Source organism: Sinocyclocheilus grahami, unplaced genomic scaffold (genome assembly GCF_001515645.1).
Source record: "Sinocyclocheilus grahami isolate Dianchi unplaced genomic scaffold, SAMN03320097.WGS_v1.1 scaffold100.1, whole genome shotgun sequence".
Classification (NCBI taxonomy): Eukaryota; Metazoa; Chordata; class Actinopteri; order Cypriniformes; family Cyprinidae; genus Sinocyclocheilus; species Sinocyclocheilus grahami.
This window is the reverse complement of record NW_015505279.1, coordinates 1,734,009-1,747,451: the sequence shown is the minus strand read 5'-3', so window position 1 is coordinate 1,747,451 and position 13,443 is coordinate 1,734,009. Positions and strand designations below refer to the sequence as shown.

At 40.3% G+C, this 13,443-nt stretch overlaps 1 protein-coding gene and 1 long non-coding RNA gene across 2 annotated transcripts in view; both read left to right on the top strand.

Annotated features, from left to right (window-relative positions):
• LOC107588258 (kalirin-like) overlaps positions 1 to 13,443 on the top strand; it is a 266,216-nt gene that overhangs the window by 31,468 nt on the left and 221,305 nt on the right. The window lies entirely within an intron of this gene.
• Positions 12,126 to 13,443, top strand: part of LOC107588241 (uncharacterized) — an 11,633-nt gene continuing 10,315 nt past the window's right edge. Inside the window, exon 1 of the long non-coding RNA XR_001609558.1 lies at positions 12,126 to 12,138. This is a non-coding gene — a long non-coding RNA (uncharacterized lncRNA). The remainder of the gene's footprint in view (positions 12,139 to 13,443) is intronic.

Here is a 13,443-nt window from a genome sequence, read left to right as displayed (position 1 = left end):
TGTGATTGGTCAGCTGGGCCAGTGTGTGTTGTGATTGGTCAGCTGGGCCAGTGTGTGTTGTGATTGGCTCCACTCGGCGCCTGGTCGGGAAATGTCACACCCCTTACCATAGTTGGCTGTGAGCTTCGGTGTAAATATTGCGTCAATGTCAAATAAATTTGAGCGTGATTTAAACCCGGAAGATTGTAACCACTCTAAGTTTGTCTGCCTTGGGAAAGCTAGCGTGTCTCCGACATAGTGATAACACTCATTGCATTTTCTAGTGCAGCTCAACCAGGTCTCATCCCATTCGTCGTATTTGTGATATCACAAATCCCGGAAAATATGCGTTGTAGTCCAAACGAGTCGTTCGTTGTAGTTTTTGAAAAGTGATTTCTGTTAAATAAAATATCTCCTTTTGAAGTGGACTTTGAGGCCAGTGTGTGTTGTGATTGGTCAGCTGGGCCAGTGTGTGTTGTGATTGGCTCCACTCGGCGCCTGGTCGGGAAATGTCACACCCCTTACCATAGTTGCCTGTGAGCTTCGGTGTAAATATTGCGTCAATGTCAAATAAATTTGAGCGTGATTTAAACCCGGAAGATTGTAACCACTCTAAGTTTGTCTGCCTTGGGAAAGCTAGCGTGTCTCCGACATAGTGATAACACTCATTGCATTTTCTAGTGCAGCTCAACCAGGTCTCATCCCATTCGTCGTATTTGTGATATCACAAATCCCGGAAAATATGCGTTGTAGTCCAAACGAGTCGTTCGTTGTAGTTTTTGAAAAGTGATTTATGTCAAATAAAATATCTCCTTTTGAAGTGGACTTTGAGCTTTGTAACATTGCAGACCTTTTTTATGCTCAAACAGCAACATTTCAGACTAACTAAAGTTGAAAAAGTGAAAACGCATAATAGGACCCCTTTAAGGAAATAATGCTGACGTCTGGGCTATGCTTGTTGGTTCATGCTGTGGTTGGGATGGCAGACATGTAATTGTGTGTGTATGTGTCCTAGTTTGAAAAAGTTTGGACATTTGGCATTCAACTTGGATCTAAAAGGCCTGGAATGCTGACTTGTATTAAGATGACATGGAAAGAAAACAATCTATTTTTGACAACGAATCAAGTTCAGACATGTCTTATTGCGGTGGTCTATGGCACTTGACTGCTGCTGCCCTACATTGTGTTGGCAAGCGCTTGGCCAATTTAATTTTTCCTCTTTCTTAACTAAAGGGAAATGATGTTTTTTTCAAATCCATTTTGTTTTAACAAGCGGCTCAGCGCCCTTTAGCATGCATGAAATATATGTCTGGATTCTAAAAGTCTGTATTACCGAAAGAAAACGAAATAACACTATTTTGAGAAGACAGGCCCAAAATAGACAGCTGTTCTCCAATGAATGAATGTTTTGAGACATCAAGACAAACTGTTATATTGCAACATTATTGAAAAACTGCTCTGTAAGTCAGCTTACAAGCATATGTGGTTGAGTTTTGTTTTTGCAAATCTCTCATTAGTGGAGTTTGCCAAAGCAAGTATTGCTATTACAGCTGTTATAGTTAGGGGTTTTTCCAAGTATTGTACTTTGGAGTGTAACTCATCACACAGTGTTTGTGCTACAGACGTGCATGATACCTCAAATCACATGATTTATTTGTTTTTTGGCAACACAGAATTATGCAATTAATTTATTGAAGACAATGGTTTTAACAATGACAATAATTCTCTTTTTAAATAAAATGCATTGGGTCGATTTCAATAAATTGGGATGAATTTATTTGAATTAATTATTTTCTTTCCAATTCACATACAACCTAATCAGTTCACGGCTTGCTCTCTGATGATCAGTAATATTTATAAGAGCTTTAACTCATTTTTATTTTCTTTTTTTTAAGTGATCATATACTGAATTATCTAACATTAATGATAAATTTAATCCCTTGCAAATCAGCTGCTAAAGTCAGTCCGACAAACTGTTATATTGCAACATTATTGAAAAACTGCTCTGTAAGTCAGCTTACAAGCATATGTGGTCGAGTTTTGTTTTTGCAAATCTCTCATTAGTGGAGTTTGCCAAAGCAAGTATTGCTATTACAGCTGTTATAGTTAGGGGTTTTTCCAAGTATTGTACTTTGGAGTGTAACTCATCACACAGTGTTTGTGCTATAGACGTGCATGATACCTCAAATCACATGATTTATTTGTTTTTTGGCAACACAGAATTATGCAATTAATTTATTGAAGACAATGGTTTTAACAATGACAATAATTCTCTTTTTAAATAAAATGCATTGGGTCGATTTCAATAAATTGGGATGAATTTATTTGAATTAATTATTTTCTTTCCAATTCACATACAACCTAATCAGTTCACTGCTTGTTATCTGATGATCAGTAATATTTATAAGAGCTTTAACTCATTTTTCTTTTCTTTTTTTTAAGTGATCATATACTGAATTATCTAACATTAATGATAAATTAAATCCCTTGCAAATCAGCTGCTAAAGTCAGTCAACTAGTGTTTACAGACTGGATTTTGACCAATCCTGTTCAGTTGTTAAGTATCAGACAGTGCTGATATAAACTCACTATGTGCTGTAGTACTACCTTCCTACTTGCGTAAGTAAATAAGAAAATAAATAAAAATCATGATCGTAACAGTAATTTATCTGTTCTGACTGTAGTACACACTGAGTTTGTAAAAGCTTCTCTTAAAGTTGTGCTATAATGAATGAATGGAATAGAATTAATGAATAAATTAATATAAATAAATAGTACTCATATACAGCTGTTAAGATGGTAATCTCACTTGAAACAGAGTAGAGACTTGGACTTAGAAACAGTATCTGATACGGCATGAGTGGTTCCCTTTCATGGGAACTTCGAACTGCATCCTCTAGGGGTCGCTATGGGGAATGCCTCGTCGTGACCCGTGTCTGAAGCATACCGGCGCCTATTTATACTATAATCGCACCGGTAGGCGTCATGGCTGTCGCCGGCCAACGAGTTGGTGTTTGTTCAATGTATGCTTCAGACACGGGTCACGACGAGGCATTCCCCATAGCGACCCCTAGAGGATGCAGTGTCTCGTTCCCTACTCAGGGAACCATGGTTACATAAGTAACCTGAGACGATATGGTGGATGACATTATTTACATAACAACAACAAAATCAATACTTTTCTTCAATACTTTCTTCTTCAGAAGTCTATGTAGCTAAATTAATGTGTATAACATTTAACAGAAGAGTGTTTTCCAACCATTGACTAACCATAACTCATGATATTTAGTGAGATAATTTGATCGTCATCTATTAAAAACCTCTACCTGCATTCTTACTAACACAAATTATGATTATAGGGTGAAATATCAATTAATAAAGAATTATTTTGGTACATATTTTGACATATTCATCACATAACCAGTTCCATATGTACTGTATGGCTTTTCTGACACAGTAAACTTGCTTGGTAGCTCACCTGGTACCTGGTTGTGCTTGTGATGTGGAGCTCCACTAAAGCACAACTCATAATAAATGAGCTCAGAGATATGTAGGTGGAACGTTATTTTCAAACGCAATAGAGCATTAACCTTTTAGCGCCACTAACCAGACATTTTATTTCCAAACTGCCATTATATATAGGACAACCAGCGTAACCTTTTTTTCCCCTGTTGAGCCTTGGTTGAGATACACAGCTATTTATTTGGCAGACCCTTATTAAGCTGTATTCAGTGTCACTGTGAAGTTCGGTGAAGTGATGTTCTGTGATGCTTGTACGTTCTCTTAAAATGTAACAGTCAAAGTTTAAAACCCTTATTATAGTTCAGTGGATGATTGACAGGTGAGTAGGTGGCACTGTGGTCCAGAATGCATCAGTACAGATTAGCATTTACCTGCCTGTCTGCAGCAGAGCTCTTTGCTGAATATGGCATCCAAGGGTGAGAAGGTTGATCTACTATGTATTTCTGTCACGTCCCTGGACTCATTCTGTGTGTTTTATCCCTCTCCACGTGCTCCATGACCTCGTTTTCCCATGTGTTAATTGTTAATTCGTTCCAGGTGTGTCTCGTCATCCCTTCATCAAATCTTGTGTATTTAAAATGAGTCCTGTTCTTAGTCTCGTCGTCTGGTATTGAATGTTCGTATTTCCCAGCTACATGTGTGTTCCTTGTTCCATGGATGTTACTTAATGTCTCTTTGTTTGAAGTCTACTCCTCGTCTCCTCGTTCCTCGCTCTGTGCTCCTCACAGTAGCGCTTCGTGACAGAATACCAGACTAAAACAGTAACCTCCGTGTCTCCTCTCCGTTTTTGTTTCCGTTTTTACCCAGTGTTTTTTGTTTCCATTGTGCCAATGGATCCCCTCCTTCGTCCTGAATACCTCCTCCTCCTGTTGGAGCAGGGGGAAAGATCGCTCGAGGGCCACACCAGACTGTTTCTGGCCCTCGCCGAACTCACCAGCTATCTGGACGACGCGCTCTGCACATTCTATGATGCCAGCCTGAACACTGCATGCAGAGTGCCGTCTTCCGAGGAAGGCCCTCGAGCAAGTTTCGCAGCCTTTGTGGAGTGGACAAAAACGGAGTGGATCCCCATTTACCGTCTGTCCCGAGGGGGATCTCTCCAGTGCCATTTCGGACCCAGTGCCCAGCCCACCATCTCCCCGCTGCGCGGCGCGCATGCCCGAGCCCACTGCTGACGGAGAGCCCAAGCTCGCCGCGGCCAACGAGGAGCCGGAGCTGCAAGTGACGTCAGTCAAGGTGCGAGAGCCGGTAACAGAGCCCGCCACGAGGGAGAATGCCGCGGACAGAGCGAGCGCTGAGTGGAACTCCACCCACTGCTCCGTTTTGGCTGAGGTTGAGTTGATTATACATCTGGGACTGCAGGACTTCGAGGGGGACCTTATAGACTGGGAAACAGAGCTGGAAGCCGACTTGACCCCTCTCCTCTCTCCTTGGTCCCTGCTGGTCCCGTCCAGGCCTGAGTGGGCTCCCGTTTGCCAGTCCGGCCCAGAGAGGGCTCTAGTCCCCGATTTTAGCCCAGAGAGGGCCCCAGTCCCCGCGTTTAGCCTAGACAGGGTTCTAGTCCCCGAGTTTAGCCCAGAGAGGGTTCCAGTCCCTGAGTTTAGCCCAGAGTGGGCTCCAGTCCCCGAGTCTAGCCCAGAGTGGGCTCCAGTCCCCGAGTCTAGCCCAGAGAGGGCTCCAGTCCCCGAGTTTAGGCCTGAGAGGGCTCCAGTCCCCCCCGAGTTTAGCCCAGAGAGGGCTCCAGGTCGTCTGGCAGCCCCTCTGCTCACCCTCAGGCCACCATCAGCACAGTGCGAGCTCTGTGGGACTGCCATCCTCCAGCATCGCCGGGACTGGAGTATCTCTTGACTCCGCCTCCTGCCTCTAAGCCCCGGACTCCACCTCGGCCCGTGGACCCGTCGGCTCTAAGATTGCTCCTAGCTCTCTCCTCTCCTCCGTGGCCCGGCAGTCCACTAGCTCTGCCAGGCTCCCTCGTCCCTCCAGCTGCGCCTCGACCATCCTGCGCCTTGGGACTCCACTCTTCCAGCTGTGCCTCGTCTCTTCGTCCCTCCGGCTCCGTCAGGCTCCTTCATCCCTTCGGCCCATCCTCAGTCCTCTGTCGCTCCGGCTCCACCGCGGCCTTTCAGATCCACGCCTCCGTGTCAGTCGCCGGCGCCATCTGCTCCGCCTTGGAACTCCGGATCCTCCCCGTCGCCCTGGCTCATCGGCTCTCAGTCTCCACCTCGGGCTCCCCCGCCACCTGCTCTGCCGCATTTGGTCGGCCCACTGGAGTCGTCGGCCCTTCCTCCTCCATGGCTCCTCCCTCCGTCAGCTCCACCATGGGCCGCCATCATGGCTGTGGCCTGGGTCCTGCATGGCCCCTCCTGCTCCAAGTCCTTCCTGGCTCCTCCCTCCATCGTCACCTCCCAGGACTCTGTCTGCCGGCCCCCTCCCGGGAATCCGTCCTCCTCCCGAGCCTCCTCCCAAGTTCCCACCCATGCCAGCCCCTCTGTTGTTCTATGGCGAGAGGGTGCGCCTTCCGGGAAGGGGGCGATATGTCATGCCCCTGGACTAATTCTGTGTGTTTTTCCCCCTCCACATGCTCCATGACCTCGTTTTCCCATGTGTTAATTGTTAATTAGTTCCAGGTGTGTCTCGTCATCCCCTCATCAAGTCTTGTGTATTTAAAGTGAGTCCTGTTCTTAGTCTCGTCGTTTGGTATTGAATGTTTGTATTTCCCCGCTACGTGTGTGTTCCTTGTTCCATGGATGTTAATTAATGTCTCTTTGTTTGAAGTCAACTCCTCGTCTCCTCGTTCCGTGCTCCTCACAGTAGTGCTTTGTGACAATTTCTTTATTATTCTAAAACAGGAAGAACAGTACACATGATTCATGATCACTCCTTCCCCTAAAAACATACATTTCAGTGTGTGTGTTTGTGGAAAGCCTATAAGCACTTTAAGATGAGATGTATCTGGGCTGTAATGGATGTTTCTTGTCTTGAAAGAACCAGAAGCCTTCTCTGAGTCTGAGCACTCATATTTCTCTAAGTAAACTGACATTTTAAGGGAATTTTTCACGCTCAATGTGACATATCTGCATATTTCATGGCTGTGATTATATGGTGGGCAGCTGTGGCATTTATAAGACTGGCCGTGTACAAACTGGATGAGAGTTCAACCGCACACTCTCCGCAATCGACTGTCCAGACAGAGGTGACATTCACACAGCAGGAGAAAACGCTTGTCAGCCTTGTTAAAGAGCGCTAAATTTGGTTACATTCACACAATCCACTCGACGCTTGTCTCGTGTGTTGTTTTTTTTTTTCATGTGAAGTTCCGGTAAAAAGTCATTTGAAGGTTGTAGATCCAGATGCTGTCTTTCACAGGAACCGCTGCTCTCTTCACTCATTTTTTTTAAAACCACAATCTAGATTTGACAAATAAATGTGTGCCCAGTCAGTGAAAAAAAGTTTAGAGTGGTGTTTAGATCTTCTCTCAGTAGGGGGTTTTATAGAGCCACTAGTATTATACCTCTAATAACTGTAATTACACCACATGTCATATCAGTGAGCAATCTCTTATTTAATACGGTGTTAGCATGACACATAATTCTGAGGATATAGCAGTGTGCTGGACACATTATAGCTACAGTATGTGATTAATTACAGAGAAATGTATCTATTTAATTATTTATGTCTTATATCTGTATATGTACTATTCAGAGCAATTCACTTATGAATGAATCTAACATGGTTCTGAATGTGCATCGAGGGAATGGTTGGAAAATTCTTATTTTTTCATGTATATTACTGCACCGAAGGTTTGAAATAATGAAGATTTTTTTAATGTGTTTGATAAGTCTCTTCTGCTCCCCAAAGCTGCATTTATTTGATCGAAAGTACAGTAAAAATGTGTATAAATATAAAATATGTATATATAAAAATTGCTGAATTTTCAGCATAATTATTTCACCAAATCATTATTATGCTGATTTGGTGCTCAGTTATCAATGTTGTTCAATTAATAATGATGGTTCTTAGCATTATCAGTCTTAAAAACCATGATACTACTTTTTCCTCCCAGGATTATTTGATTAATAGAAAGTTCAAAATAACAGGATGTATTTATGTATTTATTTAATATATATTGTATATATATATATATATATATATATATATATATATATATATATATATATATATATATAAAATAAAACATAAAAACAGTTATCTTAAATTATAATAATATTTCACAATGTAGTTTTTGCTGTAATTTTGCTCAAATAAATGCAGCCTTTTTAGGAAAAATGAATCTTTCAAAAGCATATAAAAAAATAGTGCAGTGTAGACAGCTTCATCGACTATAACGGGAGCTTTTGCCACGTCACTCTCAGTATTGTAAGTACTGACGTATTGTTACATGAATGTAAGCATTTCCCAGATGGATAGTTAATGCTCAAAGTGTGTGCATCCTTAAGACAGCTGTACAGTGATTCACACACACACATGGCTGTTGGGCAGACAGTGCTGAAAGCTTCAGGTCTCTGATAGAGAACTCGACTGCATTCATTTGCACTGAGGCCTCTGAGTTTCTCCCTGTGGGACTGGCGCACACACATCTTATCAGTTGCTTCCTGCTCTCTTTCTGGAATCTGAGTTGCTCTACAGTGGCTTCATGACTGTGTTTCCCAGCCAGACAATGTGGTCAGGACCTGCCGCTCTCTGTGTTTGTATGCGGTTGTCCTGAATTGCTATCATTCTCGTGTCCTGTTATGGCATTCGTGTGTATTTATGGGATATGTTCACATTTGTTTATCTGTGTTTGCATTACAGACTAAAAATGAAAGTAAAACATAACTTTTGAACCCCCAAAATATAATTTTAGTTTACAACATTGGTAATACCATGTGATTTTATAATGTAACTTTAAATGCAATACCAAATAACACTCTACACTTACATAATTAAGTACTTTGCATGTGCTTTAGTATGTTAGCCATCACATCAAAATTAGTGACTTATTTACTTTTGCACAACTAAAATTTACTTTTAAAGTACAAATTTTAATTTCAACATAACTGACATATTTTGACATGTATTTTAAAGTGCAGTTTTTAAAAGTGTACTGAAGTGTGTTAAGAAACAGTCATGAAATGTAACTCTAAGTACACTTAAGTGGCCTTTTATTACACAATGTAGTTTTTGCTGTAATTTTGCTCAAATAAATGCAGCCTTTTTGGGAAAAATGAATCTTTCAAAAGCATATTAAAAAAATAGTGCAGTGTAGACAGCTTCATCGACTATAACGGGAGCTTTTGCCACGTCACTCTCAGTATTATAAGTACTGACGTATTGTTACATGAATGTAAGCATTTCCCAGATGGATAGTTAATGCTCAAAGTGTGTGCATCCTTAAGACAGCTGTACAGTGATTCACACACACACATGGCTGTTGGGCAGACAGTGCTGAAAGCTTCAGGTCTCTGATAGAGAACTCGACTGCATTCATGAGGCCTCTGAGTTTCTCCCTGTGGGACTGGCGCACACACACGCTCTTCAGGAGCAGAGTGTTGAGTGAACACATCTTATCAGTTGCTTCCTGCTCTCTTTCTGGAATCTGAGTTGCTCTACAGTGGCTTCATGACTGTGTTTCCCAGCCAGACAATGTGGTCAGGACCTGCCGCTCTCTGTGTTTGTATGCGGTTGTCCTGAATTGCTATCATTCTCGTGTCCTGTTATGGCATTCGTGTGTATTTATGGGATATGTTCACATTTGTTTATCTGTGTTTGCATTACAGACTAAAAATGAAAGTAAAACATAACTTTTGAACCCCCAAAATATAATTTTAGTTTACAACATTGGTAATACCATGTGATTTTATAATGTACCTTTAAATGTAACTTTAAATGCAATACCAAATAACACTCTACACTTACATAATGAAGTACTTTGCATGTGCTTTAGTATGTTAGCCATCACATCAAAATTAGTGACTTATTTAAAGCACAACTCAAATTTACTTTTAAAGTACAAATTTTAATTTCAACATAACAAATGTATTTTAAAGTGCAGTTTTTAAAAGTGTACTGAAGTGTGTTAAGAAACAGTCATGAAATGTAACTGTAAGTACACTTAAGTGGCCTTTTATTATTATTATTATTATTTACAAGTTCAGTTTTTTATATACTTTTAAGATTTGAAGAACACCAAAAGTGCACATTTAATACAATTACACACACTTCTTTTTCACAAGGTTCATAGTTCATCCAAAAATGAAAACTTTGTAATAATTTAATCACTGTCATGTTTTTTTTCCAACCTGTATAAACTTATTTCTACAGTGGAACATTTAAAAAAAAGTCTCAGTATTTAGAAATATCTTACTTTGTGTTCCCCAGAAGTAAGAAATACATACAGGTTTGGAACAACACAAGTAAATGATGACACTTTTGTATTTTTGGGTGAACTAGTGTTGTTATGATACCAAAATTTTGACTTTGACAATACTTGACTAAATTATCTCAATACTACTTCTGAACTGATACCATGACACAAACTATGAAATATCAAAAAAATTAAATCTCACACTTGACCAGTGTGTTCCTGTCCTGCTTTTTGAGTATTTCCTCCCTCGTTAAAAAATTAAATAAAATAAAATCTAAGAGGGCATGAGCTAGGGGTGGGAAATATGACCAAAATCGTATTCAGTGATAGGAGTAATTTCATTTCACAATAACAATTTATATAATAATATAGTATTTTTAATTTTATCTTTGTTATTAATAATAAGAACATATATGCAAGTAACAAACACAAGGACAAATACAAATAATTTTTTGGGTGAACTAGTGTTGTTATGATACCAAAATTTTGACTTTGACAATACTTGACTAAATTATCTCAATACTATTTTTGAACTGATACCATGACACAAACTATGAAATATCAAAAAAATTAAATCTCACACTTGACCAGTGTGTTCCTGTCCTGCTTTTTGAGTATTTCCTCCCTCGTTAAAAAATTAAATTAAATAAAATCTAAGAGGGCATGAGCTAGGGGTGGGAAATATGACCAAAATCGTATTCAGTGATAGGAGTAATTTCATTTCACAATAACAATTTATATAATAATATAGTATTTTTTATTTTATCTTTGTTATTAATAATAAGAACATAGATGCAAGTAACAAACACAAGGACAAATACAAATAAAACAAAGACACAAATGAAATAAAGTGTTTTTAGTAACAGTCTATTTAACAGTAGCATTCAAGAAAGAGATGATACAGAAATTGAATAATCAAAATGTAAATGTAAAGCACTGCATAGTCTTCGCAATTAAACATTCATACATTGATCCTTTTTAATGCTACTAAAGTTAGTCAGTCAAGATCAGTGAGTGATTTTCTCATTTTCTTTTGTTGTTTCATTAACAATGTAGAGATAGACATCAGCAGGAAAATTAGTCCGCTGTCACTTTAAGAGCTGCACGGTTCCAATTTATTGATACACATGCGTTTTCTTTCTCAACTGTTTACGTTCACTTCAGTCATAAGCCAGGACATGCATTTTAACATTGTGTGTGTATTTGACCGCTGAAGCACAAGAACTCGTGAAAGAGATCTGAATTCGCGATTGCATGCTGTCTGTGAGAGAGGCGGCTTTCCTTGCACGCGCATCGGGTGTGTGATAGTGCGCGAGAACTGCACTGAGTACTTTTCAAGGTTTATTGCACTAAATAACTCTCTTTTTCAACATCAAGCATGTCCCTCACTTTATTTTCTCATTCATGTATATTTCTTATTCACTCCTAAATTGTCGATAACTTTAAGCAGTGGTGTGCTGCGTGGATTTAGAAAGTTTGGCACGACCAGTGAGCATGCAGGGAGCTGAAGCAGAGCGCTGAACACACACTGGCCTGCTGCTGCACGTCGACACAACTCAGGAAAGCGCATCGGGTGTGTGATAGTGCGCGAGAACTGCACTGAGTACTTTTTCAAGGTTTATTGCACTAAATAACTCTCTTTTTCAACATCAAGCATGTCCCTCACTTTATTTTCTCATTCATGCATATTTCTTATTCACTCCTAAATTGTCGATAACTTTAAGCAGTGGTGTGCTGCGTGGATTTAGAAAGTTTGGCACGACCAGTGAGCATGCAGGGAGCTGAAGCAGAGCGCTGAACACACACTGGCCTGCTGCTGCACGTCGACACAACTCAGGAAATTTTAAAGCAGTTTAACATAAGGCAGCAACAAAACAAAATATGAAAAAAATGAAGGGGTATGAATACATTCGCAAGGCACTGTATATATATATATATGAAATAAATAAATAAAAACAAAAACAAAAATTTCGGATGTAAGCATCAAAACAATGCCCTACCGTACTGCAACGCATCAAAGCAGCCAATCCTACACAGTCAAGACTAACTTAAAGAGGTTGCCACCATTTAGTAAACTGTGGAGCTTTGGCTCTTCCTGCTGACTTGAATGGTGATGCTTCCTGTTTGTCAGTTGATGGCCTTTTATTTTTAACCAGAAATGTGTACGCTGCTTTTCTGATGTTCACTGAAGTTTTTCCCATGTCACTTGAAATATTTCCGTTTTGAATTGTTGTTACCAAAGGCGAGACATGTGAGGAAAAAATAAACCATCAGTTGTGGGACTATATTCTGTCATAAATCACACACCATTCATTGCTGAACTTTCTACGGTCCGTTACTGGAAATTAAATTAAATTAAATTACTGATTGATATGTCCCTATCTCAATAAAGTTTACACACGCTTTTGGTCCGTGAATTAGATCTCGCTCGGGACGCGCGCTGTCTGTGGAGGTTTGGCCAGGACCGGTTCCAGAATTAAATCAACATATTTTATGTTCCGTCCATTGCCAATCACTGCAATTTCGAGAGTGAATCCCACATAAATATGCGGACGTCATTCCCGAAACTTTGCAGGGTGTAGCCTATGTGTCCGAAAAACAAAAGTTTCATACAAATTCTGAATGGATTATAGAAAGTGCGCAAAGCCCTTTATCACTAAAAAGCGTCACTCATCTTTGTTCATCACTATCTTACAAAGTTCCGTTATAATCATTAAAGCTCTCTAAACTGCACAATGAATCTCTTATTTGCATCGCGTCTGCACTTAGTCATGAGATGATTCACGAGCGTGCAAAACAGGGTTGCCAGGTTTTCACAACAAAACCCGCCCAATTGCTACTCAAAACTAGGGAGGGGGGTTCCCGGTACAAATTGGGGGTAAAATACACATTTTTATAATAAAATAAAACATTTTCGGCAGGGTTCCTCCAGTAAAATTCGCATTCCAGGGGCTGAATATCACATTATCGGGGGCGCTTCAACCCGCGGACATGAAAAACAACCCACGGCAACAGTGTTAAAGTAGCCCAATTCCGGGAAAACCGTGGACAAAACTGCACTTAAACACGGCGGCGCTTTCAGCAGTGAGTGAATTCTGACAAAACGTTTTTGATTGGCCATTGCGTTCAAGAAATCAACAGATATTGCTGTGATTGGTTACATTGCTCAACGCTGCAAAAACACGTTGAGGGTATTTAGGCTAAGCACTCCAATTGCAGCGGGGCCGACATGAGGGATTCCATGACTAACAATTTGCCTCCCCCCTTGCCCCCCCCCAATGTCGCCCATGCCTGCACATATCCCTATATGCTCTCTTTTTCACTGCAGAGCTGGTAAACTATATACTTTACAATGTTGTGTCTGTTTATGTTTTGTATTATCTGTATTTCTCTCTTTTCCTCTGTATTCTGTCCGTTTTGTGCTCTCTCTCTCTCTCTCTCCCTCTGTGCTCCAATAATGGAATAAATTGACCTATTTCATCTTGATTATGTCTCTTAGCAACAGAGCTCCATCCTTTACGTTTCAATCAGAGCGAGCAGCACTTAAGCAGCACTTCTGAATCATGTTAAGTCTCATT